The 23,263-nt window shown below is 43.6% G+C and overlaps 1 long non-coding RNA gene across 1 annotated transcript; it reads right to left on the minus strand.

The window, feature by feature from the left end:
* Positions 1-247: 247 nt before the first annotated feature.
* On the minus strand, positions 248-23,189 carry LOC131808169 (uncharacterized). Its single transcript, XR_009344706.1, has 5 exons — positions 22,604-23,189; positions 5,881-6,047; positions 3,220-3,460; positions 985-1,211; positions 248-856 (listed from the first exon to the last, which is right to left on the minus strand). It is a non-coding gene; the product is annotated as an uncharacterized LOC131808169 (long non-coding RNA).
* Between the last annotated feature and the right edge of the window lie 74 nt (positions 23,190-23,263).

Below are 23,263 nucleotides of genomic sequence, written 5' to 3' on the forward strand. Positions count from 1 at the left end.
ACACATGAAACTAAGGTAGCACGGTGTGTCAACTAGACTTCAATTAAAAAAAAGCTGAATAGGGATACAGATACAAGACTGAGAAGAAGCAGTGGGCAGAGGAAAAAAGCCAATGAAGTTGTGTAACAACCTCCTTTCATGATCTGTTTGGAAGACACAAGGGGATCATTCTGGGGCCCCTGGAGGAATCGTTAGGCTGGAGAAATCGGAGAATCCACATCCCTCTCTCTTTATGGTGTCTTCTGTCCTCTTTCCTTCCTCAGCTCCTAGCATTTTACCTCAAGCATGGTGGGCTTGCAGTAGAAGTATGGTGAATGAGTGATAAATAAATACAATTAAGTGTCTCTTTTTAAAGGCTATGTCTTTAGTTGAGTTCCTCTAGTGGCAAACCCTAACACAGGAGTATATGAGTTTGTTTGGGTACTGCACCTCAGAAGTAGCTGTAGGGAAGTGAGGCCAAGAAGGCAAGAAGCCAATACTGAATGAAGCAATGAATAGACTTCCACTCTGGGCAGCTGGGGCTTAATCCCCTGGGGAGCTCACAGTATGAAACATACCTCAGATGGGTCCCACCTGAGGTGTGAGAATATGGAGGCATTGACCCTCCAGCTTGCGTATGTCCTTGGCCAGAAGCTGTTTCCAGAAGGCTAACCCCCTGACATGTCTTGAGAGTCACAAGTCCTTCCAGTAGAATATCTTGGGATGGGAGGGGAATCCTGAGGGGAGGAGTGCGGCGGCAAATTGGAGAGCGTCTGCCACAGCTGGTCATGAGAAATCTTAATAAGAAACATAATTTTGTTTTCCTCCAATGGTGGATGTTGGCCATGAACTGAAAATGAGAACTGGGTTTCAAGAGCTAAAAAGAAAAAATCATAACATTCTCAGTAGAAAAGCACTGTAAAAGACTTTCTTCTCTGACCACTCTTTGATGTTTAAATCCCTCTTCACACAGTTCATTCAAAGAACACCCCTGAAGCAACCTACCTGAGGAGCTTTAAGAAAAACAGCGCTGAATTCCATATGTTCCATCCCTTTTTCCATCTGCCTGGAGCCTCGCGCTTTTAAATAATTCTCTCTCGGAAGGGACATGGCCTTCTCTGGTCCATGTTATTCTATGACTTACAACATGAGCTTCAATATAGTTCTCAATGATGAAGCATGGTGCAAATTGGCTTTCTGTCATCAGTTTCCATTCCAGGATCCGCCAGAGGCTGGAAAGCACACAAGATTCATTTTGAAATCTCCAGAAAAGTCATTCAAATGCCAGATTTTAAGATCAATGTTTAGAGCCTGTAAGTCCCAGCTACTTTAGAAATAAAGACACGCCTGCCTTATTTTCACCCAAGCCCTTTGGTCTCATTACAATTCTCCCCAGCCAGGGCTGTGAGTACTAATTCCATAATGACAGCGGAGCATTGACATAAAATGTAACAGTTCCTTGGTTAATCATCAAAATTAGCCCATCATGGTAAATCGAGGAATTTCTACTGTTTCGGTGCCATGTAATTGCAGATAATAAGTGAGACGGTGAAAGAGGAATTTTAATGCATTATAAAGCCCATAGAGGGCATTGAGCTTCCTTGCATAGAAGTTTTGAAATTCCAGAGAAGAGAGAAAAAACAACAGGGACAAAAACCTAGCTCCAAGCAAAGTCTCTTTGGATACAGTTCCTAGAGATGAAAGCAGCAAGGGCTTGAAGATCTGGCAAGGAGAAGTTATTTGGAGATGCTTTTTTATAACTGCTCCTAAGAAAAAAGCAAAGTCCTTGAGTAACATTTTGGCTCATGATATGGTGATAACTTAAAGCCACCAAAGCCAAGATCAAATCTCTATGTGGAAAATATTTATGACTGATTGTGAACCTAAAAAAAAAAAAAAAAGGTTTAGTATAAAAAATACCAACTTCTTAAAGGAATCAACCTTACCTAAGAAGCAGAGTTATTGTTTATTAATTATTATTATCTGCAATGGTGACCAGCTCAGTAGTGGGTACTTACAGGGGTTCTCAATGAACTACCAATTAGAATGAATATTTTAAGGTATTTTCCATGGAGCAACATTTTAAAACATTTTTATGTGGAAATAATTTCCAAACTTACAAAGTTTGCAAATGAGCTACATTTCAAAAATCAAAACACTTGTGTAACTAGGAAGCATACTGACAGCTACAAAATCCAGAAACACATTTGTAAATCCACTGTGAAGAGCTGCTTTTCTGTCCTACCAGGACAAGATGGTGGGATTGGAAGGAAATGGTTGAGAACACATGACTTCCTCAGACAGCCCACTTCCTTTCTTTGTCCTTGTGTCCCATCACGGGAGACGCTGCAAATTAGACCATCCAAATGGGGAGCAAAGTCTCCTTTTTTTTATTTTTCTTTTGTATTGAGCTTTTGCATGAGTTGAGCAATATTTCCCTACTGCCTATAATCCCAGGGTTTCTACAAGTTTTAAAGACATTAAATCAGTTCCACACAAAAGATCTGAATGATATGTGAGACAATGATGTGTGCAAGTGGGTTCCGTCTAAATGGCCTCCCTCAGCAAACTTCCTCCCCGTGGAAGTTGGATTCAAGGATATTCTGATTAATGTTTTTGTTCTTTGTGGGTTTGTTTTTTAATTGTAATTTTTTTTTTTAACCTAGTGTTCTCCCAGACTTCTGAATTTCCTTGCCTATTAAATAGATCAGAAGTACTGAGTGAACAGCTGAAAGCCCTCTGGTCCTAGATGACTTACTTCACCTTTGCCCTGTCATGTTGGGTTTTTGTGCTTTGTTTTTGTTTTTGTTTTGTTTTAATTTTTTTTACTGTGTTATGTCAGTCCCCATATAGTACATCATTAGTTTTTGATGTAGTGTTCCATGATTCATTGTTTGCGTATAACAACACTCAGTGCTCCATGCAAAACGTGCCTTCCTTAACACCCATCACTGGGCTCACCCATTCCCCCACCCCCTTCCCCTCTAAAACCGTAAGTTTGTTTTCCAGAGTCCATAGTCTTTCATGGTTCATCTCCCCCTCTGATTTCTCTCCCTTCATTTTTCCCTTCCTTCTCCTAATGTCCTCCACGCTATTGCTTATGTTCCACAGATAAGTGAAACCACATGATAATTGTCTTTCTCTGCTTGACTTGTTTCACTTAGCATAATCTCCTCCAGCTCTGTCCATGTTGATACAAATACTGGGTATTCTTCCTTCCTGATGGCTGAGTAATATTACCTTGTGCTTTGTTTTGTAACTAACTTGTTGTATCCGGACACTGATGGAGGCAGCTAGTTGGGGAAAAGAACGCAAATGACAGGGGTGCTTGGGTGTCTCAGTCTGTCAAGTGTCTGTCTTCGGCTCAGGTCGTGATCCTGGGGTTCTGGGATCGAGTACTGCACTGGGCTCCCTGCTCAGTGGGGAGCCTGTTTCTCCTTCTCCTGCTCCTGCTGTTTGTATTCACTCTCTCTGTCTCTCTCTGTCAAATAAATAAATAAAATCTTTTAAAAAAATGATAACACTGTGGTCAATTTTATTAAATTACTTTTATTCAGTCTGCTAGATATTCATGAATATGGTTACGTGTTGTATAACTGATTTTTCAAAATGGAATAATCCCCAGGGTTTGGTTTTTTTTTTTTAAGACATTTATTTATTTTAGAGAAGGTGAAGAGGAGAGAGAGAGAGGGAGAGAGAGAATCTCAAGCAGATTCCCTGCTGAATGGGGTTTGTTCCCATTATCATGACCTGAGCGAAAACAGAGAGTCAGCCTGTGCTCGACTGACTGAGCCACCCAGGTGTCCCTTCCCAGTTTTGATAGTCTGAGCTTACAAAAGTCCAACTCAACAGGGACTTGGTTTACTTGAGTCGGATATACTTGGCTCACCTGCTACCTTAGGCCAGGTAACACAGGGTCTCCAGATTCCAGGAGCAGCCAGAGAGAGCAAACCCCAGAGCACGAGTTCCCTGCAAGCCTCTACTAATGCCTCATGGAACAAAACAAAGCCCATGTCTGAGCCCAGCTTCAAGGAGCAAAGTTCAGGCTCCCCCCTTAATGAGAAGAGGGACAAAATTCACATTGCAAAGAGGCGTGCATTCAGGAAAGGGCAGAATTGGGGGCCATTTTTGCAGTCTGGCTTAGAGAATTGTTCATCGTCATACCATGAACCTATAGCAAAAATCTGAGAACTGCTGTTTTTGTTTCGTTCACAAGTTGCTGCTGAGAGGACCAAGGAGCAAACAAACAATCCCGTCACCCTTTCCAAATCTCTAATCGCTTGTCATCTTCTGAAAAGGGCCAGAATATTTAGTTCTGGGTAGTTAGCTCTGAGACACAGAGCATAATATTTTTTTAAACACATAATGATACTGATTCAATATAACATCTGTGGAAAGACCATAAAAGGAGAAGTTAGGGAAAGGCCCATCGGAAATAAGATTAGAGATGATGTTTCAGCTTTGCAGCTTTCCCTGGGCCCTGGGAAAAGAAACACAGCAAAAAAGGTTAGTTAACTTTCTCTCTCCTAATGAACATTATGAGGACAAATATTCTGTTCGCATGTACCCTTTTGGCAGCCTGGTTAATTTGTTAAGCCCAACTGGACACATAAAGAGAGCCCCTTTATCTTCATTAAACCCGATGAGAATGAATGGCAAACAGCAGCATCATTAGTCTGGCCTGATAGGTTTCATCAAAGAGCCTGGAAAGCTCTTAAAAACCCAGATGCCTTTAAGGTTGGCTGGGTTAGGGCTTGTTCATCTCTTATAACAAACACCGGCTGCTCTCACATTCATCCAGACTCAGGCGAGTCACGATCGGCTTTCGAGTAGACACAGTAGAGAAAAACATGGGTGCACAGGCATGCACATGTCCACGTGCACACGCTCGCTCACTCACACACGCACAACACACACACATTGATCAACCAGCAAGGTAACCTGGAAGGAGGCCTAAGAAAGACAAGGAAGGTGGAGGAGATAGCATGGCCTCTGTTCTCTCCCTGGTCACACTGACTGGATGAGAGCCACTAAGAACCCGTAAGAGACCACAGTTAAAAGCATGGGCTTTGGGGCCACCTGGGTGGCTCAGGTGGCTAAGTGACTCTCTGCTTTGGCTCAGGTCATGATCTCAGGGTTATGGGATCAAGCCCCACATCACGCTCTGCACTCAGCAGGGAGTCTGCTTGAGATTCTCTCTTTCCCTCTTCCTCTGTCCCTCCCATCACTCAGGTGTGCACTCTCTCTCTCTCTCAAATAAATAAATTTTTTTTATTAAAAAGCATGGACTTTCAATTGGACCACCTGGATTTAAACCCTGGCTCTCTGACTATAGGCTGAGTGAGCCTGGGAAAATTACTCCCACTCAGTATCTTCACCTGTGAAAACAAAACAAAACTCATGGAGCTGTTGTGAAGTTTAAGTAAGTTAATATTCTTGAAGTGGTTAGAATAGCCCTGTGCCCCACAGTAAGTGCTCTTTAAGAGCTATTGAAGAAGTCATGGTGACTAGGGCTGGCGTGAAACTGCTAAGGGAGGGCTTTGTGTCACCCTGAGCTGTTCTGGAGCCCAGGTGACAAAATGTGACCAAAAATTAGGGACACGGGTCTCTTCATGCCCCAACACTGAAGCTTCACCAGCCTTGGAATTACCAAGTACTGGCAGCTTTAGAATCATTCTTCTTCAACAAGGACTTTGAAATGAGAGAGGAGGGAGGGCAAAGGTGAGGATAGGAAATCTCAGGCAGCATCACAAACACGAGGAGAAAGACAGGGACAAGGATGGACCTGTGACCACAGCAGAGACAGCAGGCAGCGACCAGTTTGTGAGTACATGCAAGAGACCCTTTCCAGACCTCCCAGAAATAATATGCTGAGTCTGACTGGATGGAGCTTGACCTCACCCCAATGGGTCTTCATCCATGTGTCTGGTAATTGATACTGATTTCCGTCTGGGATCTTCTCTTGAACTATCAGCTCCAGGACCCACACATGGTCTCTCCATTGACCTGCGCCTCCTCACAGTGTGGTGGCCTCAGGGTATTCAGTCTTACTCCCTGGTGGGTCAGTGCTCAAAAAAAAAAAAAAAAAAAAAAAAATTGTCCCAACTAATAAGGTAAGAACAGCATTGCTATGATGACAGCCTCAGAAGTCATACTGCCTCACTTCTGCCACTTTCTGTTCATTACTAATGAGACACTAGGTTGCCCAGCTCCAAAGGAAGGAAACATGGACCACCCATCTTGATAGATTAAGTGTCAAGGTCACACTGTAGAAGGACACGTGGGATGGGAAATATCAATGCGGCTAAAATGCAATCAGCAGCAGGAGATATCAAGCCAGGAGATAGTTGCATTACATATAATTTATTTATATATGTTTTAACTTTAATGAGATAATAATCTACTTAGCCTACAAAATCTTTATATTTCTCTATGGCAATATTATTACAAAGGATAATCACAATATTATGCAGCCATCATGTGCTACCTTATGGAGTGGAAATAAAAACCCAGGAGTCAACTGTGTTCTTTGAAACATAGCAATTCTATATGGTGAAAGGTTGATAAGCACAAAAGGAAGGTATTGGCTTTTGTAGCAAGGAAAGTTGCTAAATGGCTCACAGAACTGAAAGACCTTCATGACCCAGGATCTACAGGATGACAGCTGGGGTCTCAGTCCTGACACCAACTTTTTCTCTGCCATCTCTCATCTCTGCTTGTCTCTTTCCTTTTTGTGTATTGTCCTTGTTGTCTCCCACTGTTGACACAGGACCTTCTCTGTAAGGCTGGTGAATGACCCACCAGCAACCACACAGTAAGTCAGAGCTTCTTTTTTCCAGTGTCAAGACTGATCTGCTCCACTTTAGTCACATAACTTCTCCTTGGAATTACTCTTGCTGGGGGATAATGCCCTCTACTTAGCTAGGTCACATATTCACTCCTTGGCCCAGAGGTCAAGATCTGTGGCATCTATTGAGTACTGTTGTTGTTTGAACATATGAGTGTATGCATCGGGTTGGTCATGAAAATAAACAGCCCTAAAAAAGTCAAAATATTCCCACAAATTTGCAGGTACCCCAGTGTATACTGTTTTCCATAGCAGTCTTGGTTGAGAGAAAGAGCTGATTATCTTACCAGTAAGAACAGACCAGTATTCTTGTCTGGCAAGGACTGGAAAATACCTAAAGACATTACCTGCTGCTGCCTGGGACTCATAGGCAAAGGAATTCAATGATGCACAAGTATTCAATTCTAGTATTAGGATTTCGCAGTGTCCCTTGTCCTTTGGAAAGTTGATCATCCCCCCCTTCTAGGGATGGGGGTAACTCCTGGATTCAGCTAGCTTTTGGTAGGGAACCATGGAAGATCTCCCAGGGTCATTCATTGACAATAAGAGGAAGTGATACTGGGAAATGATAGCAGAGCTAAAATAAACAGTTTGCCTGATGGAAACTAATAATAATGTATAAGGTATTTTAAAAATTGAAATGGGTTTGTCCAACCTAAGGGGATGAAACAATGCCTCAGTATTAACCATCCAGCAAGACAGCTCCCTCGAGTTTTTCTGGAAGATATTAAGACACTGATTTCATTCAGCTCCGTTATTGTCTGGCTTCAATACTGTAAATTTTTTTTAAAGATTTTATTTATTTATTTATTTGACAGAGATCACAAGTAGGCAGAGAGGCAGGCAGAGAGAGAGAGAAGGAAGCAGGCTCCCCACTGAGCAGAGAGCCCAATGCAGGGCTCGATCCCAGGACCCTGAGATCATGACCTGAGCTGAAGGCAGAGGCTTTAACCCACTGAGCCACCCAGGTGCCCTTTAATTTGGTTTTAATCAAGTGTCTCTTTGAGAGATACCTTTAGACCAGACAGATGAGTGTGGAAGCCAGATGATCAGTGAGGACCTTAACTGTTCCATTGAAACACCTTGCTAGCATATTGGCTTATTCTGGTGTCCATAGCATATGTGACAACCAAATTTTGGACAGTGGGGTTGCTGGAGAACAGGCAACTTGCTTGGGCTCAGTTTCTCTAACTTCAGGGCTCAGAGATAAAAGGGCACAACAATGACTTCCAAGGTTGACTGAACATTCAAAAGTGATTATAGTCTCCCCACCCATGGCAGATTGTCTCCTAAGATCACCACAGAAAACCACTCCCCCTCACTCCACTCCTCATGCTCTTTGCAGTGTGAATGTGCTGCTCTCTCTTCCAAAAAGGGGTCTAGTCCCCTTCCCTGAGCCTCAACTGACCCTGTGACTTGCACTGACCAAAAGAATGTGGCAGAAGGGAACTTGTGGGACCTCTCAAGCTAGTTGTGAAGAGGCATGGCATCTTCATTTTTTGTCCTTTTGCCAAGTAATGATGTCCAGTATCCTCACAGACTAAGGCCATGGGGAGTAAGAAACCCTGGAGAAGGAGAAAGGACGCAGGGAAGAGAACCAAGGCACCCTAGCTGATAGTTATTACCAAAAGCCCAGATGTGTGAGTGGGGCCATCTTGGCTCCTCCATCCCCAGTCAAGATACCGGCCCACCTGGCAACACCTGGAGCAGAGATGAGTACACGCCCTCCCCGAATTCCTCACTTACAGAATAGTGAACAATAAAATAGTTGATGTATAAAGCCACCAAGTTGTGCAACAACAGAACCTCATCCACCCTCTTGTTCTACTTGGAGAAATTGGCCCCTTAAATTGGGAAGGCCTGCCCCAAATGGGGCTATTGAAAAGATCAGAATAGGCTTTGCATCTTTATCACTGGATACAGAGCATTTCTCTCCAAAGATTAAAGCCAAAACCAAATGAGTTGCTTTTCTGCAGAGCTGGGCCGTGCCATTCAAATCCAACCATTTTATTTGGTCCTCAAATCTTTTCGGCAGCCTTATGTGAGGTCAGCGAGCATCCCCCTAGTTTTCTGAGAGCCACTGGTGCCATTTTAGCAACGCTGAATCTCTTCAGTTTTTATCACTCTTCTTACTGAGCTTGACAAATGACTGTTGACAGAAATTTTTTAAAATTGATATTTGATCCCCCACTGAGTATAAGTGCAACAAAGTTTCTGTTAGCTATGGAGGGGAACACACAGACTGCTGAGCGGATCATTTCCCGTTTTAGCACATACACACTGAGAGTGATCAATTCTCCGTATCGTTTTCCGTGGACTGAGGAGGACTTTCCAGCAGCTTAGGCATGTTCCCTCATTATCATATGGTCAATAAATTATTTGCCGAGGTGCATTTTATGGTTGCCCGATCCACCAGCATAATAAAAGTTTGAATTAGGTAATGCTCCTTTTTATTATCAGAAATGAATTACCTCACGGGGCCAGCAGATACACAAATGCAGTGTGGCCTTCCACTAATTGGAAGGTTTTTTTTCAATCTGCTTCTGACAAATGCAGAAGAAAAAACAAAATCACCACGTTCCAAGATTGTTCGATTATCAATATTATAGATTTATCTTATTGGACTCATTTTTGCTCTTCATTCAATAATAAACAATACCACCATTTCCATAGCAACCACAGCATACCATTAGGACAATGCCAAACATAAATTCCAAACTTTCAGTGTTCTCTCTGAGCCCAGAATGGGAAGGTTTTCTGCAGGGCATGGCGAAATGTTCATCCTGGAGAAAACTTCCATTTTTGTTCCTACTAGACCTGAGATGCTGGCAAAACAGCACATTACACTAGTAAATACATGTAATCACACTGGCATTTATGTTCACCATAAAGGGAATATCACGCTTTGATATATGAGTGATGGTGTATTCCTATGACTCAAAAAGCTCGTATTTCATTTCTAACTTTTAAACAAAATTCAGCTCGTAATGATTAAGTGCTTCCTGTATACAAGGGATGGTCTGTCGATTTTCTCACTCCTTGCAGCTCATGAACTAGGAGCAGGACACTTGGGAATCCAGTCTGCGTGCTCCTTAAGGGCGAAGTCTGAGTCCTTGCCTTGGCTCTATTTCTAACACCTGGCATGTAGCAGGCAAACAGTAAATGCTTATAAAAGAACAAACACTTCTTAATAATGCTGAGAAGTTAGAAGCACAGAAAATTAGAGAACCATAAGTGTTGTTTGAAAGGATGGATAGAGTTTAGTCCAGTAAGGAAAAATAGGAGAAGGACATGGGACATGAGAAACAGTGAGGAAGGTGAGGAGAGGGGCTGGGCAGGAGAAGCAGGAGTTTGCAGACTCTGAAGCCCCTGGCAGCCCATGTCTGCAGTAGGCTGAGGGCAGAAGGGAAGCCAGGGAGGGAGAGACCAGACAGGTCATAAAGCACCATAGAGCACGAACTGAAGTCTGGGCATCACGAGGGGTATTGAAGCAGAGACACGTCTTGGTTGGGCTTTAGAAAGATTATTCTTTAGAAAGATTATCCAGGCTTAGTATGGAAGTGGAATCCAGAAGACAGAGCAAGAGTGAAAGAGACCATCTACTGGAGAAGTCCAGTAGAGTTTTGGCCATCCTGACATCCCTTCATTGCCACCACAGGTAAATAGCACAATCGAGTTCTGGCACCCTTTCCATACCAACGCCCCCTGAGATTCTCAACAAGCTCCAACAAAGCATCTCAGGGCTCCAGTTCTTGAAGCATCTTGAGTCTTGGACACTGCTTTTTGGAAGACGTTTTGCTCCACAGTAAAATGCTAGCCCTCACACCTTCTCTCCGCCCTGACCTGTTCCCATTTGTGGGCACTTTCCAGGAGGATGGGCAGGGTAGAGAAAGGGGATGGGGTGTTGCCTTCTCTTGCCTAGTTTCAACATTTATGAGGACAAGCCTCTCTCGGGGACAGAATCCTGGTCTTGAGCCAGCACTAAGAGGACAAGCCGTACAGGCTGAATTTGCCGACAAAGAGCTTTCCACCACATGGGGGGGGGGGGGGTGAAGCCACTTTATTCCCTGATGATTCTCATTAGAAACACACTCAAAACCACTAGCATTTAGGATCATAGACCCTCCCAGCCTAAAGCACACCATGAGCCTACTTGAGCTCCCTCAGCCTTTGCTTTCAAGCTGCTTTCCAGAACCTTGTAGGTTTTAAAAGAGAAGAGCCCAAACCTTGTACTATTTTGTAAACATCAAAAACCACCTGTCTAATGTGGGCCTTTTTCAGATTAGTCTGTGAAAATAGTAAAAAAGTTTCTGAAGAAATATTCAAGACATGGAGATTACTCAGAGTAGATGAGAAAAAATCTTCAGCAAAGACTCAGTGAATCCTTTGAATCCAGGTTACTGTTCTTAATGGCAATGGGCGCCTAATTGGTTTGCCAGCTACATCAGAAACCCAGACAAGGAAATGCTGGCTTTGTAGCAGAGGGATTTAATTTGAACAGAGGGAAAACTTACTGGTAGGAAAGGTTGTTAGGGACTGTAATGGATTACAAAGAAAAACCCTTTCAAATTCCTTCTTCCTGCAAATATTTATTGAGCATCCTCTCTGGACTAAGTGCTTCTCTGTGTTAAGGGAATTAATTTATGAATAAAACCAAGACTCCTGCCCAAAGGGAGCTTACGTTCCAGCACAGGGTCTAAGGAAGACCAAACAAATGAGACTGCCGGACACCTGAGCCCAGAGTGGTACAGTCAAGTGCGGGTACAGTGGGTACAGTCCAGTGAGGGACCACCGGGGGTGGGGCAGTGCAGTGAGGAACAGCCCAGTGAGAGCGGTGTGGGACATTCCAGCGTGGGACAGCTTGGTGTGGGGAATTCCAGTGTGGGGCAGCTTAGTGTGACACAGTCCAGTGTCGGACAGCCCAGTGTGGGACAGCCCAGTGTGACATAGTCCAGTGTGGAACATTCCAGTGTGAGACAATCCAGTGTCAAACATTCCAGTGTGGGACAGCCCAGTATGGAACATTCCAGTGTGGGACCACTTGGTGTGACAAAGTCCAGTGTGGGACAGCTTGGTGTGACACAGTCCAATGTGGGACAGTCCCAGTGTGGGACAGTCCAATGTGATAAAGCTTGGTGTGGGACATTTCAGTATGGGGCAGCCCACTGTAAGACATTCCAGAGTGGGGCAGCCCAGTGTGAGAAAACCCAGTGTGGGACATTCCAGTTTGGGACAGTCCAATGTGAGACAGCTTGGTGTGACACAGTCCAGTAGGGGACATCCCAGTGTAGGACAGTTGAGCCTGGGACATCCAGAATGGGATATTTGGTGTAGAACAACCCTGTGTGGGACAGCCCAGTGTGGGGATGGTGGCCACAGCCAGGTACAGAGGGAGGAGAACATGCTTGCCTACCCGAACATCAGGATGTGAATAAACCACTGGGATGGGCTAGAAGGCAGGGAGGAGTGTGATCCTGGAAAGGAAGGTCCAGGTGAGGGCTGACTGTGAGGAAGCTTGCAGGCCACCACGAGGAACTGGGACTACCCTGGAGAGAACAGCACTGGTGGCGGCACGAGGAGGGAGCTGGCTGGGGAAATGAGCCAAGGATGCATGGGGAATGGCAGGACAAGAAACCAAGCAGGCCTCTTTAGAGACGGAGGACACCAGTGACAAATGCCAAGACCCCAAGATGGAATCTGTGAGAAGCAGGAGGCAGCTCTTGTGCACAGGTGATGGAAAATCAGGTGGTGGCAGGAACACCCCTGGGAAAGAAGGCAGGAGAGAGTGCTGGGCCAGGTTCAGCACCGCCTGTGAAGTGCCTCCCCGGAGGGTAGAGCGGTCACGGCCAGCATGAGAAAGTCACTTACAAGTTACCTGTATGTGCCATGTACGGCCCCGGGTCAGGCAGCTCCAGGTATGTGAGCCCATGGATGTAGGTGACTGAGATGACACAGCTTCAGAAAAAAGCAACGTGAGCCTCCTTCCGACAGACTGGACCAATCAATGAAATGGCTACTGCTCAGCCAATGCTGGCTCAGTCCTGGGGTGCGGCCTCATTCACTAATCCGAACCTTTGGAAACACAGTCTCCTAACCCCTTACCTGGAGCATGACTCTGAAACTCCAGACTCTGAGCTTTCCTAGATATTTTGCTCAGCCCAGGTCCTCAGAGAGGCATTGGATTAACCTCATTTGACCCCCAAACTCTCCAAACAGATCCCTGGTTTCAGGGGCACAGCAGATAAAAGAGCAGCACAGTGTGCCTGAGAGGGTCTTCAGCCCCAATCCCCCGGTCCTCAAGGTGAGGTGATTTCTAGCCAGGGCTCCCTGCCCGGTGGTCCCCTTGGAACAGAAGCAGTGGCTGCACTCAGCCGAATTCTTCTCCACCTGGCCTGGAAGCCCGGCCTCTGCTGGACTTCACCGTTACTTGGGTTGCAGTAAGACCCTGGAGTCAGATTTATCTCTATAGGTTTCTCCATTAGCTCCTTGACCCGGTGGTTCTAATTCCTTGCTTCTTCATTTTTTTTTTTTTTCAAAGATTCTATTTATGTATTTGAGAGAGCGAGAGAGAGAGAGAGAGCAGGAGCAGGTGGAAAGGACAGAGGAAGAAGCAGACTCCCCAATAAGGAGGGAGCTCAATGTAGGGCTGGATCCCAGGACCCTAAGATCATGACCTGAGCTAAGGGCAGATGCACAACTGACTAAGCCACCCAGACACCCCAAATTCCTTACTTCTTGATGTCAGAGGCCCAGGTACAGTCTGGGGCTGGTCAGCAATTCCATTCTCCAGAATCAGAAAATCTCCTGTTCTTCATGAATTCCTGATAGAGCGCTGTCAAATGTCACTGTGAACCTTTCATATACACCTACCCACGATGTGGATATGTTGACATCCAATACAAGATACCCCACAGCATCATTCCCCTGAAGATGCTTCGTGAACTTTTCACAGTAGGCAGAACATGCTCCGATTTGAAACACCATGTAATTTCAAATAATAGCAGACATCAAACGATGAGACGCAGAATGCAACAATGAGGCACTTCGGAGGCCTTCTTTCCTTCAATAAAGAGACACATAGCCAATATTTTAGGCTTTGTGGACCAGAAGGTCTTTGTGGATTCCTAATCATCCATTAGAGCCCACTCTGACAAGCCAGAAACAACTGGATGTGGCTGAGTTTTTGGGAAACTTTATCTACAAAATGGGCAGTAAGACTCAGGGTGGTCTGCAGGCAGCAGGCGATTGATTGACACAGAGCAAAGAGGCAAAATGGAGGGAAAGAGAGGACAACACCTCTAGCACAGCAAAGTGTCAAGGCTGGGCTGTCTAGGCACATATGAAAATGTGTGTGTGTATGGAGATGTAGAGATGTAGGCACATACATATCCCTCGCGTGTGTGTATCACACACATAGACTTGGAGATTTTTGTTTCTGGCAGTTTAGAAGATTAGATGCACTGAATAAGGTCCCTCTTGTGAAAGCAATTCTGGGGCACTTGGGTGGCTCAGTTGGTTAAGAGTCTGCCTTCAGCTCAGGTCATGATCCTGGGGTCCTAGGATTAAGTCTCGAGTTTGGCTCCCTGCTCAGTGGGAAGCCTGCTTCTCCCTCTCCCACTGCCCCTCCCTCCTGCTTGTGCACTCTCTTTCTCAAACAAAAAGAAAGAAAAGAAAAAAAAAATGTGGATAAAACACATCTGTGACCTGGATAGGAAGTAAGGAATCCTCAGAGGAATTGAAAAGCAGAGTGAAGGGAGGAGCCCAGTGTATTTGCAGCAAACCATGAAAGACATTGAGATTTCCCTTCTTCAGCTCCTCAGAGCTCTGGGAAGACAGTGAAAGAGCCTGAACAAGGTGGGGACTCCAGAAGGAGCCTCCAGTGTGTTTATTACATATAAATCCCCTCAGGTGCTTCACTGCTGGAAAAACTCACAAGATTCAGTTTAAACTCACAAAACAGCTGACAAAAGATTCAGCACACCAGCAGCAGTAGAAGGACATGCATGGGAAGGGGTCAGGAGACTGCAGGCCTCAGCTTTTTTGTCCTTCCATGCCTGGGTCTCCTGGGAGAATCTTGTCTCCGGGTGGTAATAGGAACTGGTATGTGTGCTTGTGTGTACTTGTGCACTTATGGATGGGAGGCCAGGTGGGTGAGGCGCGGGGGTGCCTTGGTACAAGGAAATGCTCGTGGTGGGGGTCTCTAATAGATAAATTCTAGCTACATGACCAGTCTTAACCATTGAAACCCAAACTGCCTCCCCAGATTCCACAAAAATCAGGGACAAATCATAAATCCAAATATTGTTACTCAACAATACCGACAAACTGCTACATTTTATTCTGAAATGAGTCACCGATCCACGATCACAGAACGTCATTTGTAGTCAGGGAACAGGTGCCAAAGCCTTGTCAGAGAGTCAGTAGCTCAGGAGACAAGCAGGAGTCAGTGTAGCTTAGTGGAGGTGACCCCTATGCTATCCACCACATCCAGCTGGGACTCCTCAGTGTCAGGAATACATTTGTGGTTCAAGAAACCACAAGAAACCTTAACGTGATCTCAGATTGGGGGTGTGCCAGGTGGTAGTCAGGAACAGATATAAATCCTTTAGGGAGAAAGTCAACTTCAACCAGAGCCCCAGAGAAATCACACAGGTCAAGCTGCCACAAAGCTGAGGGACAAATCAGGGCACACACAGAATCACAACGTCTTCAGATATTAGAGTCCTGAGGCTCACAGGGTAATATAACTATTTTTCATAAGCTTTAAGGAATTAAAAGTATGAAAACACATTTTAAAAAAAGAATCTCATACTATAAAGAATGGTCAAAACAGTCAAGAATTTGAAAAAGAACCCAATACAGTTTCTCAAAATGATAACTATGATAATGGAAAAAAAAATTTAATGAATTAAACAAAAGATTGAACACACTTGAGAAGAAAGGAGAAAGATGGGATGGAATTATCCATTTTATTTTATTTTATTTTATTTTATTTTTAAAGATTGTATTTATTTGTCAGAGAGAGAGAGAGAGAAAGAGAGTGAGCGCACACGCACAAGCAGGCAGAGGCAGAGAGAGAAGCAGGCTCCCTACTGAGGAAGGACGCCGATGCGGGACTCGATCTCAGGACCCTGGGATCATGACCTGAGCCGAAGGCAGCAGCTTAACTGACTGAGCCACCCAGGTGTCCCGGAATTATCCATTTTTAGTTCAAGGTACAAAGGATGGACCGAGCGCAGGAAGAAGGGGGGTGGATCAACTTTGGGAACAGATTAGACGCTCTCCAGGCATTCCTTCCAGGTTACCCCAGGTCACTAGATCTTCTCTTTTGTCTTGCTTGGGTTTCAATGAAAAAACAAAAAAATATGACTTTTCTGTGAAATCTTCTGATCTTTAAATGTTGGGCACTAATTCAATTAAAATGAACAGGTCCATGGGCACTGCAGCTAATCTGTAACCAATGTGTGCCTTCAGAGTATTGAGGACAGAAAGACAGGAGTTGAATTCTAGGAAGAATTCTAGGAAGAGAGAGAGAACCTACAATGGGAGATCGCTACAAGCCAATAGCATGGAATCCTACTGAGTCATGGGCATTGAGGGTAGCTGATTGTCCTCGAAGACGTGAAAAATAGAGCTGCCCAGAGATGTGAGTTAAGCTTAGTATATCCAGACCAGCTTAAGGCGTTTAACCTAAGATCCTGATATCCTGTTGAACAAGCTGCCTTTGACTTTTAGCCAAGGACACTAGAGGCAGGGAGTGTCTGAAAAAAAAAAAAAAAAGAAAGGAAAAAAGAAAACCTGAATCTCATGTCACAGCACTGGGACAATAAATGTACTACTTAGTACTACTTAGTACTAAGTAGATACACATTGGGACACTGGATCTTACATTGCTATAACCATGTCAGAATTGCCAGAAAGAATCTTGGAAACATCATCTCTCCTGCTGCCAGGCAAGTAGACAGAAATTTCCAATAGGAAAAGCATACTTAAATACTCACCAAAGGATTAATGAAATCTGGGAACAATGTAACCAGGAAATAGCTTTTCTGACGCTGATTGCTAAAAGAAGACTGTCAAAACCCCAGAAAAAACAAGGGGCAGCAAAGAAGTTAAGAGAAAAGAAAGGAGAAGAAGGGAAGAGAATGGTTTAAATACCACCCTGATGTTTTAAAAGGCATGGAAAATTGGCAAGGTAGATTCTGGGGCTCAAGGAAAAGGCCATACTGTTCACTGAGGTCCTCAAGACCTTCCCAGTGACTTGGAATTACAGAGGAAGAAGAAAGAAATCTGGTTTCATGTCCACTTCCACTTTTCAGGCAAGGAGCTCACTTTCGAAGGCTCAATCTGCTTGCCGCCCTCTGTATTTGGAACACCCAGCATGGTAGCCAGCAAATGAGGTCTCACAGAAGGCAATTTCTCTCTTCAGCCTAGACCTCCCCGTGTCTGAATGTTTATTTTTGCGTGTGTGCTCATTCTCAGCAGCTACTGACCTCTCTTTTCTGCTATTTTAAAGAACCAACACTCCATCTAAAAAAGCGGTGTGCTGTGCCCAAGTCTTAAACTTAGGATAGAGAATACATATTTGATCAAGATTTATGTAAATTCCACCCACTGACAGTGTGAATATTTTCCTTTGCTTTGAAAATACAGTTCACCTCTCTGTTTGCATTTGTGTTTCTACAAGTGGCGAAGCCTCCATTCATTGTTTTTCAATCACCCTTTTATATTCAACCTCTCCCTTGAAAAAGTAATGTCTCCCCCGGAGGGATACAAATTAGTACCCCTAAAAATCACAAAATAATTTTTCATACCTTGTGTCCTATATATTTGTGTGAGAGGCTTTCAAGAGCATCACTAAGCCAACCAAAACCCAGTGCTTGTCGTCTATGGCAAATATTGTTTTGGCTACAATTTTGAATCATTTTTCCTGCAAAATTACTAAGCAGGCTCCTCTAGAGTCCAAATGTAATTTTTAATTTTAAGTATTTAAGTAGCATTTTTTAAACACATTAAAAGGTATGTGATAATATGGGACTTATTTTCACTCTAATCTAATTTTCACATTAAGACTAAAAATATGGAAATGTGTGGATGGCTCAGTTGGTTAGGTGTCTGTGTCCAGCCTAGGCCATGGTTCCAGGGCCCTGAGGTCAAGTCCCGCATCAAGCTCCCTGCTAAGCAAGGTGTCTGCTTTTCCCTCTCCCACTCCCCCTGCTTGTGTTTCTCTCTCCCTCCCTCCCTCTCTCTGTCAAATAAATAAAATCTAAAAAAAAAAAAGAGAGAGAGAGAGAGAGAGATAAAAGATATGGATTCCTCTATTATTCCTGTTCTTAGAAGCCTTATTACTAGATTGTCCAAAGGGACAATAAGAACTATATGTGGATCTTGTTAAAAATGCAGATCCTGACTTAGTAGACCTTGGGTAGAGCCAAGCTTTTGTATTTCAGAAAGCTCCCAGGGGACACCAGTGCTGCCAATCCAAGGAGCACATTTGGAGAAGCAATGCAACCAGATCAGTGGCTCTCAGCCTTGCCTCCACATGGGAATCCCCCATGGAGTTATAAAAGCAGTTGCCCAGGTCTCATTCCAAAGATCCCAATTTAATTGATCTAGAGGGTGGCCTGGTTCTCAGAAGTATGAAAAAGTCTTGGGTGATTCCAAAGTGCAGCTTAGATTCTTCTAAGGAAGAATCCATCTGGTAGACCCTCTGTATCATTGACTGTGAGCCCCTGAAGGGCAGAGTCTGTGGCTCTGACATCCTTATTTCCTTAAAAATGTTATATTTAGATCATTATGATATTACAGCATTGTAATATCATACAATGTAATGACATTTCACAACGTCATCAGTGTGCTTAGCATTAAACACGGTCCCATGGGGTGAATGATTAGGGTCCCTTTACCACTTATAAGAAGACCCCGTACATTTGAATCAGTGGCTGGCATGGCCCAAGGTGAGAGGTTTGGAGACTTGTATCTTGGATCTCATTTAAGCATCATGCACAGAAAATCAGGGTGTAAGATAGAGTCTTCTAGGTTAGGAAAACTGAGGCCAAGATCGATTAAATATTTGGATAATTAGGTGGGTGGCTCAGTTGGTTAAGCAGCTGCCTTCAGCTCAGGTCATGATCCCAAGGTCCTGGGATCAAGTCCCACATCGGGCTCCTTGCTCGGCAGGGAGCCTGCTTCTCCCTCTGCCTCTGCTTGCCATTCTGTCTGCCTGTGCTCGCTCTCTCCCCCTCTCTCTCTCTGATAAATAAATAAAATCTTTAAAAAAAGTATTTGGATAATTAGGGGCTAGTCTGAGGCTGTGTTTCCTGAAAAGAAGTAGTATTTTTTCTGCCTTATGGAGTAATAGTAAGTACTTTGGCAAAGACTTAAGGTAAGGAACTTAGGTCCCTGAGGACATCACCATCAACCTGTGATTTTCAAAGAGCCCAAGCTATAGCCCAGCTGATATTGGATATGGGAAGTCTAGGTTCTGTCCCTGCATAGCTTAATGACCCTCCAGGGTGTCCTCACACATGCAGAGACCCCATCTGTGAAGATAGATGTTCTATGACTATCAAGGTTCCAACATATGTTGAAAGGAAGGCACATAAAATAAAAACAATGCATTGTGGAAAACACATTTGACGGAGGACACAGGTGGAGAAAGAGGTACTAGATTAAGAACTCTCCCTGGAGAAATTTAAAGACCCCCCTGGGTTTCTATTCTCGTGGTTTGGAATTGGTGAGAGTAATACTCCTTCACTAATTCACTTTTAGAAACCTATCTCAGGTCTAAAGTTATAACTCATAACTATTGGCAACAGGAGCCTAGGCTCTGGTGACTTTCTCCAACGTAGTTACACTTCTGTATGAAAGGTCATCATTTCTTCTGTTTTTATTTGTTTTTTGTTTTTGTTTTTGTTTTCATTTTTAAATTTTTATTTATTATTTTATTTTATTTATTTATATTTATATATTTATATATTGTATATTATATATTTTATATTCATATTTATATTATTTATTTACTATTTTATTTATTATTTTATTTTATTTTGTTTTGTTTTTCTTGGTCTTCTTTCTATGATCTCTAGAAAATAACCCATAAATACTACTGAATAAGGAAATGACCTTGAGGACACCAAATGAGAACTCCAGAGGCCAGATTCTGCTAGATCAGAGAGGAGTCATAGGTTACAATCACGGCAAGGTTCCTACCACATACATCCCTATTCTGCCATATTTGTGTGTTGCAGAACAAACCATTGAAAAGGGATCGTTTCAATAGAGAGTACAAGTATACAGTACGTGGTGAAGGCCAAGTGCAACTGAGCAGCGCCAGTATGCAAGTGAGTACAGATGGGTAGCACAAGATCGGGATAATCATTGGTGTGTATTAAGACTTCAGCAAATCTCTCCATGTATTTCTGAGTCTCCCAGGAGATTCTGATATGAGTTCAAAATCCTAGAAGACACTGCTGTCCTTCCAGATCCCACCCCTCTGACACTGAGCCAGTAAGCACTACTGGTCTGCAATCTTGCCCACAAGGCACAGGGGTGATTGCACATGGAAAGGATCCCCAGGCAGGGTTGCTTGCATCCCAACGTGTTCCAGTGTTTCATTCTGTGTATCCAGAACACAGACATCCATCATTCTCTCTGAAACAGACTAAATTTGAGTCCTATCCAGCACATCTATTCACAATGTCTCCTCTCCTTCCATGTTGGCTAGGACTCTTCCTACAGCCCTTTTTGGTAATGACTTTTCTTCCAGCAGATGTGGAGCAAATAAGTGTCAGTCATGCATACCCACCATGCCCAAACCTTCTAGGCACAAGCAATGGGCACAACAGAGACTAACCAAGAGCAGGGAAAGTGTTTGAAAGGCGTTTGACTGTAGATCCAAGGAATATATGGGGGAAATGTCATTTTTATTTACTGTCCTTTTTTCAAAGCCAACAAGCAGATGTTTTGCCTGGAAAATGATGGGTGGTTCACTGCATGTGACATTTGAAATGAAGACCAAAATTTCCAGAACAATAGGAATCAACCATGTGGTCTTGTTATAGATGTTCCTGAGATCAGAATAAACTTGCCAAATGGGAAAACCCAAATCAAATTATTATTCAAGTAAACAAATTGAATATGAAGGAATTCCCTGATGCTTTTGACAAGGGGCAAATGGACCACTAAATCAAACATTTCATAAATATATTAGGAAAATGCATTATGTAACACTAACATTAATGACACACACCAGATTGCCAAGGTTTTTAATCAAATCTTTTCAGTCTAGGCCCTTATACTGGGAAACAGTCAGATCTTACAGATAGCTCATAACACAAAGCAAGTCTCTCCACTGACGTTTCTGCCATCACCAAATGTTTTCCTTCTGATCTGTCTCCAGGCCTGACATTTTTGCAAATTAAACTGGATTACATTATCCATGATGGCTTGAATTCAATTATCCAAATAACTAAACAGCCAGCTCCATGACTAAATTACCCACCTGCTGCCTGAACTTTTGGGGTTTTGACAATAGGCTGGTTTCAGTCCTATTTTGAAAAGTAGTAGACCTGGATTTCTCTTGGAAAAAAAAACTCCATGTGGCCTTCCCTTTTAATTTATTTGTTTGTTTGTTTGTTTGTTTATTCATTCATTCACTCAGGGGAGGGGGGCCTTCCCTTTTTAAATTACTTTAGAGATCATGGTCAGATCCTCAATGTAAAATGTGCAACAATACAGAAGTGATCAGATGTCCCCACTCCCCCTCTTCTCCTAATGTTATTACCTGTGCTGTTTTCGCCATTTACTTTCCAATTTTACATAGTCTCAAACAATGCTAGAATAGACATCTTTACTGTTGTGCACATCTCCAGGTCCAAGGGAACTCACATTTTTTTGTATCAAAATACTGTCATGTTTCCTTTCCAGGAAACTGTGTAGATTTACACTCCTTCTAGCAGTGTGTAAAACCACACACTTCCCTTCACTTTCAACAACACATCGTATGATACATCATTTAAGTTTGCTGTCTGGTGGGTCAAAACCACTCATTTGTTATACATTCCTGTGGTTACTTGAGATTGTACATCTTTTCAAGTTAGTGGTCCTTCTTACACCAGATTTAGTTTTTAAACCTGGTATAGGGAGTTAGAACAGTCTTTTAAAGGTGTAAACAAACAAAATCACGAGACTAAAAACTGCCAAAGTATTAGTCGGTAAAAAAACTTTTAGCTAATAATTGAAGATAATAGAGTCAAATTTCCAGCAAATCTGAATGAAAGTTAGAAACCATAAAAGAGGGGGAGGAGTCAAGATGGCGGAGAAGTAGCAGGCTGAGACTACTTCAGCTAGCCGGAGATCAGCTAGATAGCTTATCTAAAGATTGCAAACACCTGAAAATCCATCGGCAGATCGAAGAGAAGAAGAACAGCAAATCTGGAAACAGAAAAACAACCACTTTCTGAAAGGTAGGACCGGCGGAGAAGTGAAACCCAAGCGACGGGAAGATAGACCCGGGGGGGGGGGGGGGGGGCCGGCTCCCGGCAAGCGGCGGAGCAACCGCGCACAAAATCAGGACTTTTAGAAGTCTGTTCCGCTGAGGGACATCGCTCCAGAGGCTAAACCGGGGCGAAGCCCATGCGGGGTCAGTGTGGCCTCAGGTCCCGCAGGGTCACAGAAGGATTGGGGGTGTCTGAGTGTCACAGAGCTTGCGGGTATTGGAACGGGAAAGCCGGCTACAGAGACAGAGCTGACAGTAAGCTCACAGCTCAGTGTTACCTTGAACCAGTCACAGGCTCGGTGAGCTCGGAGCGCGGCCGGAGGTCAGGCAGACGGGAGTAACTGGCGCTGTTCTCTGAGGGTGCACTGAGGAGTGGGGCCCTGGGCTCTCGGCTCCTCTGGGCCGGAGACCAGGAGGCCGCCATTTGTATTCCCGTCCTCCGGAACTCTACGGAAAGCGCTCAGGGAACAAAAGCTCCTGAAAGCAAACCCGAGCAGATTACTCAGCCCGGCCCCTGGTAAGGGCGGTGCAATTCCACCTGGGGCAAAGACACTTGAGAATCACTACAACAGGCCCCTCCCCCAGAAGATCAACAAGAAATCCAGCCTAGACCAAGTTCACCTACCAAGGAGTGCAGTTTCAATACCAAGGAGAGCAGCAGAATTCCAGAGGAGGAGAAAGCAAAGCACGGAACTCATGGCTTTTTCCCTGTGATTTTTTTTAGTCTTGCAGTTAATTTAATTTTTTTCTTTTTCATTTTTTGTTTTGTTTTCTCGCCTTCTGGTAAATTTTTTTTTAACTTTTACCTTTTTATTTTTTAACGTTTTCTAACTAGTTTAATATATATATTTTTTCTTTTTTATATTTTTCTTTATTTGTTTTCTTTTTTAAAAATTCTTTTCTTTTCTTTTCTTTTTTCTTTTATTTTCTTTCTTCCT

The sequence above is a fragment of the Mustela lutreola genome, chromosome 9 (genome assembly GCF_030435805.1).
Source record: "Mustela lutreola isolate mMusLut2 chromosome 9, mMusLut2.pri, whole genome shotgun sequence".
NCBI lineage: Eukaryota > Metazoa > Chordata > Mammalia > Carnivora > Mustelidae > Mustela > Mustela lutreola.